Below are 18,886 nucleotides of genomic sequence, written 5' to 3' on the forward strand. Positions count from 1 at the left end.
TTTTTATCACAAATTAGAGTCTATTTATCTTATCAAAATTTATTTTCTTTAAGTCTTTGCAAAGAAAGTTAAATTCCAAAGCAAAGAAACAAAGGAAGGCCACCTCCTAATCGGCCCCTGCATTTGTGGAGAGCAAGGCTGTTCCACTTACCACAGAGCTTTGTGAAACATTCATAATTCATAGAAGGGGACATCTGAAAGCATTTCCCAGAATTGTCACAAAATTCTGTCAGCTCCTGCAGTGATGAAAAAGTACAGTCTCGTGAATATGTTTAAGGTGCATTGGAATCTAAGAAAACCATCAATAGCCACTCCAACTCTCTTCACGCTCTTGGAATGTAGTCTCTAGAAGAAAGTCAGTTCTGACAGATGATTTCATGGCATTTTACTCAGTGTGGGATGTATTTTAGAAGCAGTGTATCAAAACCTTGACCTTTGCTTTATATTTTTCTTTATTGTTGATTTAGAGGATTAAAAGCACTCCAAAACCTTTTTCTAAATGTCTTCTTATACAGGCAACAAAAAGAATTCAGAAAGGATTTGACATGCATTGTAGAAGCATAAATCAGCTAAGGGAAAGATATTTGCAAATTGCTCTCCTATTTATAATTTTATCTCATTAGAAAAAAAGGGATAGGTAGGTGTACTAGCAGTTACAGATCAGGAATTATATATTTTCTTTCTAGAACAGTGGGTATCATGTAGTATGAAACCCTCTTCTGAGAAAACTATGCAGGTTTTTATTATGCATAAAAATGTTCCCCGGTGGATCTTTGCAGTTTACAGAAAATGCATAAACCAAAATTAGAAACTGCTTAGCTTTTAAATTTTATTGACTTCTTATGCTTAGTATAAAAATAATGAAGGGATTCCACAATGAATGTTTTATTTCTTTGGTGGATTAAGATGAACACATGAAGCAGATTTGTGAAATATACTCATTTAGTCACTGACATTCAATATATTTGATAGATCAAGGATGAAGTCACATGGTTTGGGAGTTCCAAGGACTAACAAGTAATATCTGTGGTCACATTTGCATTACCCTATTATTTATAAAGCCTGCTTTCTAAATGCAGACATCTTGTGTTTTAACTTTGAGGTCTTCTGATACTGCAGAGGGTAAACATAACAATTTCAGGTTATGCAGTAACTATAATGATGATGATATTTGTAGTCATTTTATATGTCATGTTATTTCATCTTTATAACAGGCCTGCGAGGTATCAGTAAACTAGTATTCAATGCTTTCATAGAACTTAGCAATATTAATTTTTTTATTGTGGTAAATATACATAATATAAAAGTTATCGTTTTAGACATTTTAAGTATACATTTCAGTGGCTTCAAGCATATTCACAATGCTATGAAACCATTACCACTATCCAGTTCCAGAATGTTTTCCTCACCCCACATGGAAACTCAGAACCCATTAAACACTAACTCCCCATTTCCCACCCCCTTCAATCCCTGGTAACTTTTGTTCTACTTCCTGTCTCTATTACTTTCTCTATTCTTGGTACCTTATGTAAATGGAATCATACAATACTTGTCCTTCTGTGAGTGAATTATTTAACTTAGCATAATGTTTTCAAGCTTCGTCCATGTCGTAGCATGTATCAGATTTTCATTCCTTTTAAAGGCTGGATAAATAATTAATTTTTCAGGATCTACTGATGTTCTGGACACTATTCTAGACCTGGAGTTCATACTAGGAAACACTCGTGTTTGCTTCTCCCTAGTGGTCTGCACACTCCAGAAGCGCTATCATTTGTCTTAACTTCTGGATTCTGGGATCATCACAACATCTTTTCCCTTTTTAAGCCCAAAGTCCAAACTTGAAACTCAAATTACTACTCTTTGGATAAAGCTATAAATTACTACTACTCTTTGGATAAAGCTATAAATTACTACTACTCTTTGGATAAAGCTGTAATAATCTATGCTAATCACTAAAAAGTAGCCCACCCAACAATATTGTGAAGAAGTATAATAGTGACATCCTTAAACTGGTGCTTCTGAGATGTTTCATGGCATGCTAAAGGAAGTGCCATGGTACTGCAAAGGACAACCACTTTTAATTTATACCTGTCAGGGAAGGACTTTTTCTATCCAACGGAATAAATCAAACTTCTCTTTTTTCCTCGGGATTGGAGAGAGCACTAAAGTAAGCCAAAAATTATATCCCTCGTGCTTAACAAAGCAGGCTACTGACGTTTCTCACTTTGTTGGAAGGAGGAACCCCATGGAATCCAAATATAGATCATATTTGAACAAATTCATATGAAGACATTAAATACTAAGGACTGGATACAAAGATGAGACTATTTTAATACAAATCATCATGGAAAACAGCATAATTGGGATAATATAAAGATTTTTTAAAAAAACGACCCACCAGGACCAGAAGAGGATTCACTTTAATAGCCAAGGTTTTTTTTTTTAAATTTTTATTTTTCAATTACAGTTGACATACAATATTAGTTTCGGATATGCAATATAGTGATTAAACATTTATATAACTTACAAAGTGATCACCCCAATAAATCTAATACCCATCTGACACCATACATAGTTATTACAATGGCCAAATTTTTCATGTACATTCCTGGTATATAAGAATTAGAATTTGCTTTCAGAACACTAATATTTTCAGCCTGTCATACTAATCTAGGTTTTATTAACAATATAACAAATATATTTTAATTCCATAGTATTGGCTCAGCAATTTTCTACATGTTTTATTATATTTAGAAAGTCCCAAGTTAGTGGATTTCTCTCAGTTACTGAGCAGCTCTCAAACTTTAGTGTGCATCCGAATCACCTGGAAGTCTTTTTAGATTGTTGGGCCCCAACTCTAGAGTTTCTGATTCAGTAGGTCTGAAGTATAGCCTGAGATTTGCACTTCTGATGAGTTCCCAGGTGATGCAAATGCTGCTTGTCTGGGGGCCACATTTCAAGAACTCCTAGGCATGTACCTATGGATACCTGGACTAAATGAATTAAAGTCCACTTGAGATTCTGATAACTTGAACTACAACAGCCTCCAAATTAGTCCCACACTTCCCATCTCACTCTCTCCAATTTCTCCTTCACAAAGCACCTATGGTTATCTTTTTAAAACCTGAATAAGATCATCCTATTCTTCTGCTTCAAGCTCTTTGAAAGCTTTTCATAGCACTCACTCCATAGCGCCTATTCTCCTTGCCATGGCTATCCAGGGCTCGTGTGATCTGGGGCCTGCTCATCTTTCCTTCCTTGTCCCGCCTTCTGCTCCTCTCCCTCTCATTCACTAAGCTTCAGTCACACTGACGTCCTTTCAGCTCTTTCAAACACTCCAACTTCTTCTGCTTCAAGCTCTTCGAAAGCTTTTCATAGCACTCACTCCATAGTGTCCATTCTCCTTGCCATGGCTATCCAGGGCTCGTGTGATCTGGGGCCTGCTCATCTTTCCTTCCTTGTCCCGCCTTCTGCTCCTCTCCCTCTCATTCACTAAGCTTCAGTCACACTGACGTCCTTTCAGCTCTTTCAAACACTCCAACATTTTCTTCCTCAGGACTTTTTAACCCATAATGTCCTTTCTTGCGAGAACCTTTCCCCACCTACTCTTTGCCTGGCTAGTTCTTTCCCTTCCATAAGGAATCAAAACTTAAATGTCATCTTCTCAGACACACCTTTTCTCATCATCCACACTTAAAGTGGGTCCCTTTTTTTTTATCCTACTTATTACACTCTATTATTGTCCTTCATAGAACCTGGTTCTAATTTGTAACTGCCTACTTATTTGTTCAGTTACTTGTTTAGCATCATTGGGCTCTGAGTTGCTTGAGAATGGAACCACATCAGCACAGTGCCTGAGAGATAGCAAATGGTCACTTGGTTAGATCACAGAAAGGAAGGAATTAGGCAAGCTTTATTGAGAGTGATGTTTATTTTTGGTTCACTCACAGCCTTTAGAATAAAGAATCTGTTGCTTGGAGCCTCTGTACTTCTAATGCTACTTGATGACTTTGCTCTGAGTCACAGCCATTTCATCTTTGATTGCTGAAACTTTTAGTGGTCTGCTTCAGCATAGTTAGTGACTAAACCGCAATGCTTGGCATCAGTGCTTTTCTTCTACCTCGGTACTACTCCGGATTCTCTTGAGAGGGCTTCCCAAGGAGCTGAGGAAATCAAGAGATGCTTTGATTAAAAAATTAATTGTAGTGTATCCAGATCAAGGGAAGAAATGGTCCTTTGGCATTCTATATTACAGCATAGACCATTTTTAGACGTTATATTTAGTTTGGAGTACCACGTTTTTAAAATGGGGAAGTTGGAGCTGTTTAGTAGAGGGCATTCAGTATAGTCCAGAATTTAGAGAGTCTGTCACAGGAAGAGCAATAAATGAACTGGGGAGAAACCTACAGATGGAGAAGCTGCCATTATGAAGCCTGTTCTAATTTTTCCCAGGGGGAATGACAAACCTAAGAAAAAATTTTCCAACAAGTAGAGCTGTTTAAAAATAGAATGGATTATTCTATTTTATAGAGTAAATGTGAGGGAGCGAGCCTCTCTCATTACTGGAAGTGTTTAGGCAGAAACAATGAGGAGGGTAGGAGGAAAGAATTAATATTTTTGTGAACTAGACACTTTACCTATAGAATGATATGGAGAAAACTTTATTTTCTTGGCAGCAGACTCTTCCAGACCCCTATCATCTTTTGGGGTTAGAGGATATCTTGAGAAGCCTTTTGGGGGAGGAGGTATTGAAATGCCACTAAAAGTTTCAGTTACACCTAACCTGCTATACTTATTCATTCGACAAATATCTACTAAGTTTCTACCTAGTGTAGAACACTGTAATAGATTTTATAGAAGTTAGAAAAATGAATAAACCAAAGTCATGGTCCTCAAAAATCTCATAACATAATGAATTTTTCAATTGGTTTCACCACCCAACCTATCCTCCCAGTTCTCTGGGAAGGTCTTCCTCCTTCTTTCCATACTGGGTCTTTAGCATCATTATAGAACTTCCTCCCCCTGGAATAGCTGGAGGCTTTAAACAGTGTAGCATATTTTTTTTCTCATGAAAATATTTGGGCTCCCAATGTAATCAGTATCCCTGGTTTTAGTACTACACTCCTAGAGGAATAGGCACATGCATTTATAAAGGCCCATTGTTGGGAAAAATTTATTTATTTTTACAATAAGCAATCCCGATGTTTATAGTCTTATTTAGAGCATCTCTAGTACATTCCATCTCCCACAAGATGTTATCATCACCTCCTGGGTCATAATTTAAATTTTAGATGTTTTGTACAGTCTTGCTTTCCTTGATATGAACCCAGCAGAGCATGCGGAGCATGGGCTCCAATCATACAAAAGCACAACATGGATGTGGCAGAGCTTCTGTTTTTAATCTCAAAAGGAATTATTTATTGTCAATATGCTTGGCAGAATGAGAAGCAGAGAATTCATTCTTAATGTTTCTCTTGCTTTGGAATTTTCTTGGCTACCCAGCAATAAAAGGCTCTCATTGTGGCCAAAAACCAATGGCAAATCTGTTTTAGGAATCCAGTAGGATTTGTCTTTCTAGAGCCAAATTCACTGAAACCTCATATAGTAGTTCAGGAGTGGTTATATCCCTTCCCGAGGACCTCCTGCTTCACTCACAAGCCCCGTTTATAGATGTTTACAGCTTCTTTATGAAGGATCAGTTAGAGCTCTAAAGAGTATAAAAGGAACAGTTTTACTTTACCCTTGGTACACCCAAGGAGAGGACCTATAGTTCAAGACTTTTGAAAAAAGAGTTTGTACGTGAATGCCCACTTTCTTCAATTGCCTTCTTTTAAAATAGTATCTTTTTACATCGTCTATAGTCAGATGCTCCAGTAACTCACTTGGGAAAGTCTGCTGCACCTGACAGTGGGACAAAGTCCACTTCCCTCCAGTCATGGTTGTTTGCCTCTGCTAATTCTGCTGATTCCAGAAAAGAGGGTGGGAGCCCTTATCTCTTGAGTGACAGTCAGGATTATGCAGGGCCTGAGGCATATACAATATAGAGGTATTTTGTTTTGTTTTGTTTTAGAAAAAGAAGACAAAATTACAAGTTAAAAAGTAGGTAAATGGACAAGAAAAGAATTCACTACTAATTATTGGAAACTTGGAGAACCAGCATTTTTAAAGATCTTTTTAGGCAATTTTCCAGAAATGCTTACATTGAAATGCTTTCTGATTGCAACCTGCCTTTTCCTAAGCACCTAGAACATTACATCTCTCAGCAACGCCCAGTGCTCTTGGAGACCCGAAGCTGAAGTTTTATTAACTTCAGGGCGAAGTATTCCAGTTCCACTCTGGTCTTGTCATCAGCCAGAGCCAAGAGACTGGTTTGCTCTGGTTTATTTGTAAGGCAATGGCTCTCACTGAAGTGAGCATTAGCTTCTATTAGAGACAACATAGTCACCTCTCATATGAAGAAGGATGGTTCTTCCTCTTACCATAACTCTAATCTTTTTGATTATAAGTCCCAATATTATCATGTTTCTTCCTGGTTCTGGTTTAAATTACAAGCGAGTCTTTCATGGCCACGCAAATGGGGAAACTTCAACTTCTGGTTCCAAATTCTCCCCTTAAAAGAACATTTCGGTTTTTACTGCCACATGTATGTCCCTGAGTCAAGGAACAAGTACGTGGTGGGAAGAGACCATATTTACAAAGTTTCTCTGCATGGCCTGCACAGCTTGTGGACACAGTGCTGTCATGCACCACCACACACGTTCTTGGGTTGCTGTCAACATGCTCTGCGCTAAGAATCCCAGGAATGACTTGCAGGATGTGAGAAGTGATAGACATCTCTATGTATTAAATGCAGAGGGCAGCTGTGCTCACCAAACGAAGCCTATACACTCCTAATGGTGGAAAAGACACACATTAAAATATTTAAAACTATCTGAACCATGATAAACCTAGTCTTTTTAAAATAAGGTGAGAGCATAGCATCTAGAATTCATTCAATGCTAAGCTTCTCTGGAGCATAAGTGACATAGAGAAAGGCTATTAGCTTAAGAAGAATATCAAATGTATGGAATAATTTCTTATTCTCTGTCTCTCAGTAAAGGCTCTGTTTTGAGTCTGCTCAAGTTAAATAATTACTTGGTGTTGCTCTGAATTTTATCTGAACATGTCTTTTCATGTTAGCTTTGCTCTATCTTCTTTAAGCTTTCACTGGCTTCTCTGAATTATTGCAGGCAGAAGGGGAAAATCAGGGTACTGCTCACAGTCTCCTGAAACAATAGAAAAAAAAATGAGGAGGTGGGTGAATGGAATTCTGAGGGGGGCTCAGGGCAGCCAACTTAAAAGAGATGTTGCATCCCAAAGCAGATGTTTCTAGCCTCTAGCAAGTATCTGGTAGCATAACCTCTCTGTACCACACCTCTACCCCAACTCCTCTCCCACCATGAGTGTCAGATATTTAGAGTAGCTGCTTGTCTTCCGTAGAGAAGTATTTTGCTTAATATATGTAAATATAATACCTTGATCATTTTTTTAAAGAAAAAATGCAAAATACTGAAAGTAAACCAATAAAGCTTTCTTTAGAAAGAAACACAAAAATAAAACAAAAGAGACAATTTGAGTATTGGGCTCCTGATAGAACATTCATCACTATGGAGAAGGTTCTAAGAAGTAAAGGTATGTTTGGATTTTAATAAAAGCTATCATGAAATTTATGCTCATTATGTGCCATGCAGAGTCCCGTGTGCATGTCACAACAGCTCTCTAAGGCAGTTTTACACACTGTACTGGATAGAATGGTATTCCCCTCAAATTCATACCCACCTGGTACCTCAGCATGTGACCTTATTTGAAAATAGGTTTTATAGATATAATCAAGTTAAAATGAGGTCATACTGAATTAGGGTGGACCCTAATCCAATGACTGGTATCTTTCTAAGAAGATTTGGATATAGATATAAAGAGGAGAATACCATGTGAAGACAGAGAGACACAGCAAAGAAAGTTATGTGAGATGGAGTCAGAGATTGGAGTGATGCATCCACCAGCCAAAGAACACCACGAATGCTGGTGACTCCAGAAGTTGAAGAGGCAAAGGAGGATTCTCTCTTAGAGCCTTCAGAGAGAGCATGGCCCAGCAGATACCTTGATTTCAGACTTCTGGTCTCCAGAACTGTGATAGAATAAGTTCCCTTTGTTAGAAGCCACCAGTTTGTGGTAATTTGTTTTGGCAGCCCCAAGAAAGTATTGTACAGGTGAAGAGACTCTGGTTCCGAATGTCTTATTACAGCTTCTTGTACAGGGGCCATGGTGAGCCAGCTACACACAGGCCTTCTGCATGGGCAGGGGAAGTTGCACACTGAACCACATGGGATCAATCACAGGAAGTGACTAGATTCATAATTGACATGCTTGGTTTTGTTCATTTGGAAAGACTCGTAGGATTCCAGAAAGAGATTAAGAGTGAAAAGTATAAGAATGGTCATAAATTGCCCCAGTAAAATTTATATACTAATTTATTTCTATTCTCACTTTACTCTAAAACAGATTTAGAGTTCCTTTCAAAGATGCGAATAGAGCCAGATAAAGTAAATTGAAATATAAGAAAGATGAAATAGAGTTAAGAAAAATAATGGTAGGAAGCAGCAGCAATAAACTTACATGGTACCATGCCCTTTCTGTACTTTCCCACCAAGTCCAGCTGAGAAGATGGACCCTCTAGGTCTGAGTGAGAAATTTCAGGATGAGATAATGCCAAGTTTGATTTTTCTTTAATTAGTGTAAATTCAGTGAAAATTTTAGGCTCTTGCTTCAAGTAGAAATGAGCTCTAATTATCCTTCTGATTTTTATATCACTTTTAGTAAGTCCATTGCTACTGCAATTGATCAACCAGACAGCAGGAAAAGAAATCTCACATTTTCTGTGTCCTCAGCTTTCTTTTAAGCATGCTTCTGAAATGTTTTAAAACCGTCTTTGGAACATTCGTGCGGAGAAAAAAGTTGAGGATCTGGCATGGTTTAGCATACTGTTGTCTATGGTTTATCAAACCACACACACACACACACACACACACACACACACACACACACACACACACACACACACGCTTAGCGTCGGAGCAGAGACAGTGCCATAAACCAGCCTGAGATTATTGTTTCATTTGATACTGAGCTCTTTTCGTGTTTATTGGCCATCTTTGGCCACATATGAAAATTTTATTCCTCTCTGTCTAAAAGAGTAACAATGGGAATAAATAATGGAAATACATTTGTAGGAGACTCAACTCTAGAATAATTCAATATTGCTCTACATGGGGCATCACCCCCCAAATCACCATTTGAGGATTATATGTAAGCTACCTTGAGTTAAGCTGTGCTGTAGCAACAGGAACCTCTAATCATATTTCAAATACCAAATATACATGTTGTTTGCATGTGTGTGTATTTTAAAGGGAGTCCTATTCACATAGCTTTGTATATTCTTGAAAGAAAATAAACTCATAAATTTGAAGAATATTTTAGAAATTAAGGTTAAGGATAACGTTCTGCTTCTAGTTAAGAGCTCATTGTTTGTATAATTGCACTTTGACAGTGAAGAACAATACAGTGGATGTATTACTGATTTATTTGTTTTTTTAAAGGAAGTCTATTAGGTTTAAAAACAGCTTTCTCTCCAAAAAAGAAATGTACCCCTTTTAGGTTACTTAGTTTATTGCTGATGTTAATTAAACAACGACCTGGACTTTTCACAGTTAGAGTGATTACTCTAATGAAAAATTAACTATAGTCTCTTCTTGAGACGATAGCACACAAAACGAGACTTTACTGGGTGGTGTGACCTGACCCAGGATGTCGTGCTTGGATGTGAGAGTTCCTGTAGATGGCAGTGTAGCACTTCCGCAAACGATCTGGCTGGGCGTTCCAGGGCGGTGGATGAGGGATGCAAAGGATAAAAGCTGCAGTGAGATCAGGCTTTGCCCTCCAGCCAGCAATTTAACTAAGTTGCTAGTTCCCATAGTCGCCCTCTAAATGAATCTTTTCTGAACTCAGCAAAAGTACAGTTTCTCCATACACCCCAAATTGTCCTTTTGGTGAAGTGGGTTTTTATTTTTTTATGCCTTCTAGTTTTTGGATTTTGGAGTTATTTTAGGGGGAGAGCTGACTTAAACTTTCCTCTTCTCAAATTGTAAAAGCAATTAGCTTAGCTGCTGAACACTAAGAGAGAATGAAAATCTCCTAAATTGTAATGATCATAAACTAAATTTATCATACAAATCAACACAGCATAATCTAAAATTAAGATCTTTCTGCATAAACCCCATGACCAGTTTTCGATGATTCTTTTTCTCTTGTTCTCGTTGTTTTCCTTTCTTCCTTTTTTCTTAAGCCTTTCATTAAAAATTGTCCTCCACTATGCTCAGAGGACCTGGATGACTTGAGATTGAAATGCAATCTAGCAATCCAAGATTTAGGTAACTTACAATAAAATGAAGGTATGATGTCTATTATTTTTCTAATTGTTTTGACCTTTAAAGCTAGATCAAGGCATATTCTATTATAGAGTAATTGTAGTTCTGAAAGAAATGGTGGTGCTGTGCTAGTCATTTCAAGCTGAAAATTTCCCCCTTCTCCCTAAACATTCTTCATTCCTTCAGCAAATAGCTGTGCATATTTCACATTTCACACATTTACAGTGTATTTGCTCCACTACAGAGCTATGTTTCAGTGAATCAGAATATCTGTTGTAACTGTGAGAAGGGCTTTCTTACTATACCTTTTACCATATACTCACAAAATGTATAGATATCAAGAAATAGCAAGTGTAGATATGAATGATGCATGGGAATCTGTTGATATAATTGATGTGGAAATTTTATAGGCAGGATCCTATACATCATAGTCAATCAATACATTTTGTTGAATAAATGAAAGCTTAAATGGATGTGAAAATGAAGTAAATATGATGAATAAGCCAGAGGAAGAAGAGACATCGGTTAGCTATTTAAAAGCCAAGGAAAATATCAGAAAGATCTAAGAGAAATGGAAATTCAGAGATCAGGAGGCCAAAGTAGGTAGCAAGAATAGTGCTGGGTTTATGTTCTTAGGTATAGGAATAGGGCTAAAGAGGATCAAAGAACCTAGAGAGATGAAGGAAAGGGATGTCAATACGCATCAGAAAAGATTAACAAAGAGCTGATGGTGCAACTTGTGTGTGGTTAAAGAAAGAGTAGGGAATCTGAAAATTAGGGAAGACCATCAACAGGAGGCAATTACACAGCTGACAAATGGGATCCAGAAGAGAGAAGGGTTGAAGGATGTAAGAGTGGAACCAGGGTATAGCTCATTAATTAGGTATCTTAGCAGGTCCTTTGTGGCAAAGTCAGTGCTTTCTTTTCAAGACCAGATGGGGGCGCATTTTTGTAGAATAAGAGCTCATAAGAAGGAATAGTACATATTTTATTCCATGGTAAAGAAAACAACAAGAACAACAGCTAACCCTCAATTGCTCTGATCTACTAAAGTAAATATTAAATATTACCTTCTGTGAGACAAAAGCCTGATTACAGTAATTGACACTAGTCTAGAATTATTGATAAAGAGAAAGCTAATTAAAAATTGTCAGAGCTTTCCCCAAACCATGATGCAAGACTGAATTAGTTGTCTTTATTGGGCATTAATGATAAAAGCATGACTCTTGTAGAAAGCGAGAGACCCTTAATAGTAGGTACAAGACAATTGGATGTAGCCATCTTAATGCTGCCATTTAGGAGTGGAGGGCGCATTTTGATGCCAAGATAGTTTGATTTTTTTTTAAGACACTATTTAACATTAAAAATTTAAACTACTAAGTAATGAAATTAATTCACATTCTCACACCAACTGACCATCTCACTCAATATTTACCCGAGGCTCAGAGACAAGGTGAGGCTTCAGAATGAAATAAGGCTTAGGTATTGGGTGATAGCCTGTATGAAGTAAGAGGTAAAGCAAGGCAGGAGTGAAGGGTGGAAGAGGATAAAAAAAAATCAATTGATGTTTAGGATGCGATAAGTGTAAGAAATGTTCACTGCAATCACAGATCTAGGTATATAGAAATGGCTGACTTGAAAAGACCATGTTCAAGTGCCCTGATTTGACAGGCAAATGTTAGATAGATCACAGTTAGAGAAGTTAAGTTGTACCAGGTCATTTTATACCTAGGTTCAAACTACCTTTCTTGATTAATTATTTAAGGTTATATTTCTTTAAAATTCTATGTGATATGAATTTTTCCTTCTCATACTCTCTTTCCTTGTTTCTTTCCCCCCATTCTTCTTTCTTCCTTCATCCCTCCATTTCCTCCTTTCCTCCATTCCTTCTCTCTCTTTTTCCTCTTTCAATTCAACATTAATTAATTATAAACCATGTGCTAGACCCTTTTTAAGCACCCAAGAAACTTTACATCTTTTGAGAAATACCAAAATAAATTTACAGAACATTTTTTGATGAGTCAAAATATTCTTTTTCAACCCATGACGTTTTCTTTATTTCATACATTTAAGGAAAGTTATTTAAAAGGTGATCATTATTGAGTATCTCCACAAAAGTTTTTCTACTTATGTAAATGAAAAAAAAGTGCTCTTTGTTAGAGTTATACTCAGGGCCTAAAGTTATTTTCTCGTGATCTCTTATCTGTATATTCCCAAAGTTCCAGTAGAGGTAGAAAGGCTAAAATAGTAAGGAAGTCACAGGATCGAGAAGCCATTCCTGAGGAATCTTTGTGCTTAACCTGGTGCCTTAAAGTAGGATGACAGGCTTTAGGCGTACAGACTTGCTCAAGAGTTAATTTAAAAAAATTAATCCCACTGGAGTACTGCAAGCCTATTCGCTATGCAATCCAAAAATCATGTTGCCCAAACATTATAGTTAATTCTCAGACATTTCATGGCTATTGCAATATTTATAGAGGAAATCTGATTAGTTCTAACTTTTTAATTTGGCAATTCTTCTATAATTTTTGCCAAAATCCTGGTTGCCTGCTTTATTTCAGTGAAAACCTGGAGTAAGGTACAACATTTCTGTTCTGCCATGCCACAAACCCAACTAACTTGCCTTTGTACTATGTCTACATAGCAATGATAACAACCGCCATCCCTATCATAGTATGTGAAGCCATTTCACATATGCTAATTCATTAATATCTAAAGCAGTCCTGTAAGGCGGGTACTACTACAGACATTTTTACAGATTATTTAACCAACCCATGCTCACACAGGAATATAGCGGTGCTGGACCTTCACCACAAATGTGCTCTGAGTCAGTGTGGTATTTTCAAATGGAATTCCTACTCCTCACCAGCTTGATTTTTGCCAACTCTGAGATGAATGTTACTGTGTCATGTAAGTCCATTAAATGCATTATAAACACATCCATGGGTTTACGTAGGTGCCCTCTTAAGTTCTATCTGGGTTCTAGGTCTACCCTGGAAGCCATAATAGACCAGGAATCTTAGGCTTCCTGCTTATTCCCTGGGCCGCAGCCTTGGCAGTCATTCTGAGTTTCTGTCTCTAAGCGCTCCAACATTACTTTACCAGCTGCTTTAAGACTATAAGACTATTTTAAGATTTGCCATGTCATTATTTTTGTTATTTTATATATACATGGTGATGATCATCATCCATATATCCTTAAGATGACCCACAAGAATGGAAACTAAATCTAAGAGATCAGTACTGTATTTGGGAGACAAGAGTCAAAATTTGAGGGCCGGGTGTTGAAATGTTCTGACTTCTTCTCTTAGTGGCTAATTCAGTATTTATAAGTAATCACTTTTGGTGGTTATGCAAAGCCATATAAGAGAGTTACTCAATTTAACTACCTGCCATTAAAAGGATTACATAAATCCTGATATGAGACCTAGGCCAAGGCCCTATTTTAGCTACTTTCAAAGCACACTAATCAACCATTTGCTGGGCAAAACCTCCCTATTCTAAGACATAATCATAGCTTTTAAGAAAAACTCAATGAAAACTTTCTCTGGAGGCTTTGGTACGTATGGGTACTCCTATCAGTTAAGGATCAGTTTATTTCTGAATATAATGAGAGATGAATATTAAAATTAATTTCTTCCTAATATGACATATTTTATATCTTTAGATCCACTATACAGTAAATTTTGGGTCGTGGTCCCCATCATTTGCTCATTTATTAAACATTTATCATGCACTTACTAGATGCGGAGTTTGGGCCCATGCTGTGGAAATATGAAGATGAACCAGATCATCTCTTCCTTCTAGGAGTTCATAGTCTCATTAAGAGGAAATGGGTTATTAGGGAATAAACAAATATGTATTCTCATTCAGTAACATACGAGCTTGAACAGACTCTGATGGAATACTTCATAATAACCTTCTTGTTGGGGACCATTCTCCATAGATCTGTCTGTGTCTTGTTAACAGAGGCACTGGCAGCTTTTTGTTCTAGGTTACCTTTTCAAGGATGTTATTTTTTAGAGAACAGTCTTGGAAGATAGGGATAATATTTCTCTATAGAGCAGAGAGTAGATTTGTTTACTTTTCAGTAAAACAAAGAAAACACATCTTTCTTGGGCACAGTTGGAGTAGGTTTGCTCTCAGCACATTATAAAAGATTTGAGATCCCTAACCTTGGGATTTCTCAGCTGTTGTACAAACCCACTGCATGCTCAGCATCCACTCAGTTGTTCTATATTGCCTCCATGCCATATGGGGGTGGGAGGGAGAGGAGCACTGACATAAACACAAATCTCATGCTGCGTTGCTGTGCTGTGAGTCCTTTGTCTCTGACCCGGGAATCTCACATCTTCTGCTAGCATCTGTGAAACTGTGGCTGGGTAACTTATGACCTTCCAAGTGGGAAAAAAAAAATCTCTGACCTTCCACAGTTTTTGGTACTACAATCCTTGCATTTAGAATGCATTTGAGTACTGCAATTTTCAAAAGAGAATCTGCTGGAGAACTATATCTTTCAATCTTCAATTTATACTTTATTTTTGGTCTTGAGTGATTGTATCTTTATCTTTATCAAGATGGACTGAAAGTCTGAGTTGCTAAATTTATACAAATGGCCTCTGTGCCCTTTTCCTGAAGAGCTGGGCTGTAAAACAAACATTTGGAGAGGGAAATTGAATCACATTATAGTGAAATAATTGCAGTGTCCTCATTTGCTAATATCTTCCTTCACCTGTAATTTAGTCTTCACCTATAAATGAGAAATCTCTCTCTTTATTCTACTCAGAGGTGAACGATGACAAATAAAATAAGTAAAGTGTGAGTTTATTAAAACAAATAAGCAAACAACAAAATATTGCTTTTACCCTGCTATTGGTGCATAATTTGAGAAAATAAAATTGACTTTTTTAAAAATAAGAGTAATAGTCTAGTACCAGATTCTAGATATCAGCGCCCAGTGACCTCTGAGCTTTAGTTATTAACTTGTAACTCATGAAAAATATTTGGGGTTATTCTTCATCTTGTTTTGTTTTGCCAACACTAGAGGATATAGAGTTTCAGATATCCTGCTGTAGAACATAGGGGAAGATATAGAGAATTTTGTATTTTAACAAAAATTACGGAGTTTCTGGACATCTTAGGAAAAAAAAATGGCTGAAACCAGAGCTTAAAAGTGGTAGAGTGACTAGGATAGGTAGATAAGATCAATCATAATGTTTATTTGATACAAGAATCACAGCAATACACTGCATGAGTCTTAGTAAGCCAAACAACTCCAGATGAGCAAGGAGGCAGGGAAAGAAAGTAATGGTAAAAGCAGAGGGCACTAACATTGATTGCTAGATGTTGCATATCCCATGGAGTGACGTAGAGATGGTCAGGATCTGAATCTTTGCATTTTTAATCAATACTGCTGATATATATTTTGGTTTTTTGAAGAAGCTCTATAATCAGTTTGGCTGGAGATTTGGTTCTACCTCTTCTCTAGTTTCTTATCGTGGGGATCTTGTGTCCAAATGCGGTGAACTGGAAGAGACAAAATGGGAGTATCAATAATTCCATTTGTGCATCTGTCTCCAGACCCTTGACCAGGAGTAGGCTGAAGGACTCTCTTGGCTCTTTTCTCCAGGGTCATAGCTTCATCTTGGCTGGAGTTTTGTCACGTTTTGGGCTCAAGAGAAAAAAAGTTCTCATTACAGCCTATTGCAGGGCAGCCTTAAATCGCACATTCAAAGCTTCTTTTTCTCCTTTCTCCATTAAATTCTAGGACTTGGGGAATTGAAAAGGAGGATATTTTTCCTACTGGAGAATCTGTATAATTGGCTCTTATCCCACCATCTCTAAGAGAAGAGATAAAATAGAGAAAATCAACATGAAGCAACCCAAAAAGAAGGAGCAAGTATCTGAGAGAGAGAGAGAGAGAGAGAGAGAGAGAGAGAGAGAGAGAGAGGACTCAGAAGACATGGTGATCTTGCTCATGTCACTGAAAATTCCACTCCCTAGCACTATAAACCTATTAAGTGTCTTTAATCTCTACTAGACAATTGGCTCTTTCTATACTAGATCTGAGTCTTGCGGTCCTCCTACAGGAAATCATCTAATCCAAATACCTACCTGAGAGTTTGGTGTTGCCCTTAAAAGAGAAGGTAAATATAGTCTGTGATGTCTTGCATATGCTTTTGAGACACTACTGATCCATCCATCATTGCTTCTGTATATCCATTTAAGCTCAGGAAGTGAGCAGTTCCTATTCCCAAAGAACTCACAGATATCTTTTGCTCATTTTCTCCAGAAGCCTCCAAAAGGTGTCAGGTGATGATTTTAATTAAGTTTACACTGGGATAAGGTGCCACCTTTATTATATAACTTATTAAATTCCCCAGCTCCCCATGTTCCATATTTAAGTTAATCCTTTATTCTCATGGAGAAAATAAAGTCCCTCTCCCCACCAAATGAATCTATTCTTCTTGTTACCCTAAAGAAATTAGTCGCTCAGGTATGTACAAAACAATGTCTTCTTCCATTTTCTTTTTCTTACTCTTCTCACTATCAGCCAAAGGGGCTTCTTTTAGCAGCCTTGTTAGACTCTAACTTAGCTTTGGCAGCTTCTGCCTGGGGTATCCATCGGAGCTTCTGTAGTTCCTTTTGACTCTCTCAAAGTGAATTAATTTTACCCCCACTCTTTCATATGCTCCACTTTTCCAAAGTTCCACAGGGGCAACAAGGTACCAAGGAATGCATGAATGCAAATTTCATACTGGCAGCATTTGGGAAACTCAAGTACATTTCCTTAAAATACGTGACCCTGCAACGGTTTGTAATATAAACATTAAACATTAATTCCCATAAACCATAGAACTACCCAGACGAAATTTAGTTTTTCCGAGATCTAATACATGTTACATTTTAGACTGTGGTTCTCAACCTTAGCCACACATTGAAATTACCCTGAGAGATTTTAAAAAGTATTGCTTCTCAGCCCTCATCCCAAACCCACTAAAAACCTGGGGGTAGAACCCAGGGATTGATAATTTTTTGAAAGGGTTGAAAAATCACTGATGGGAACATAATCTAAATTTGTTTACAGCTGTAAATTATAACAGATTAAATTAGAGAAGGGGATAGAATGAATGATAAAGGCAAGGGAGAAGCAGGTAGCGAACTCATGATTTAAACTCTTTCAGGATCCCATAAATTCACATCATTTACCCAGAATCCACTAACTGCTACCTTAGGAATTAAAAAGTTATTAGGGATAACTTTTTAAAAGAGAGTTGTATTGTACATTAAACTTTTCATATCCTAGAAGGGAAAACAAACCTTCAAGAGCCCCATGTATCTAGGGACTTGGGTTCAGCGAGGGCAAGGTCTGTCTAAGAAGTCGGGTCCCTTGCGTTTCTCCCCTTACCATGTTCTCTTTTAGAGAAGGAGGAGAGAGAGAGAAGAGTAAAACCCAATAAAGTAAGATTTATTTATTCAGTAATAAATGAAATGTGTTGATGAGGGATGTTTGTTAGGGGAACAAAATATTAAAATTCTTCCTTACTTAAAAGTTTGCATTTAAAGTTACAGTGATTTCCATGCTTAATGAAAATTGTCTTATTGTTCTACACATTATTATGACAATATTATCAATTCTTTTATGTAGGTTCAGAAACAGGACTTTGTGCTCTTTCTTACCCACAAAGAATACACTAGTGGGGATTATTTCCTTGTTGTTCTAGGAAAGAATGCCTCAGTTGCCCTGTGCCAGGGCCATGCCCATCACAAAGTTTACACATGGATTCCAATGTCTTACTGTGATGTTGTCAACATAACCCTTTCATAAGTTGGAAACTTCTTTTAAGCTAAACCCATCATTTCTTACTCTTTTCCTTTAAGAACAATGGCTCAGTAGCTGCAAAAATCATTCCTGCACAACCATAGGCCTAGAATCCTCTTGATTGGTTTGGTAGATTTATCTGATGACAGACCATAATTGAGGAAAACATTGATTCATTGATCTGTTTCTAGCTTGTAAGGCTCTATATGGCAATGAAGAATATGTGGTATGTAGATCAGCTTTTAATTATTTTTATGTAGGGGCCTGTCAGATGAAATAAGTGACTAGGCAGTATCATCATTGATCTGTGGCACAGAAAGAAATATGCTGCGGATTTAAAAATGGTTTAAATGTTTATTCTAGAAGTTTAAAAAGGATCTTTGCTTAGTAAGGCTTTGACCTGTGTTCAGCACAAATTATAATAACAACTTGCATTTGCGCCTAACTTTGCAGTTTACACATTATTTCTCATAGATTATCCTATGTGACCCTCACAATAAATGTAAGAGGTAGGCTGGATAGGTATTATTTTTCCCATTGTACAAGCAAAAAGATTAAGGCTAAAAGAGATGCCTCCCCCCACCCCCACACCATCCCCCAT

The sequence above is a fragment of the Pteropus alecto genome, unplaced genomic scaffold (assembly GCF_000325575.1).
Source record: "Pteropus alecto unplaced genomic scaffold, ASM32557v1 scaffold433, whole genome shotgun sequence".
Lineage (NCBI taxonomy): Eukaryota > Metazoa > Chordata > Mammalia > Chiroptera > Pteropodidae > Pteropus > Pteropus alecto.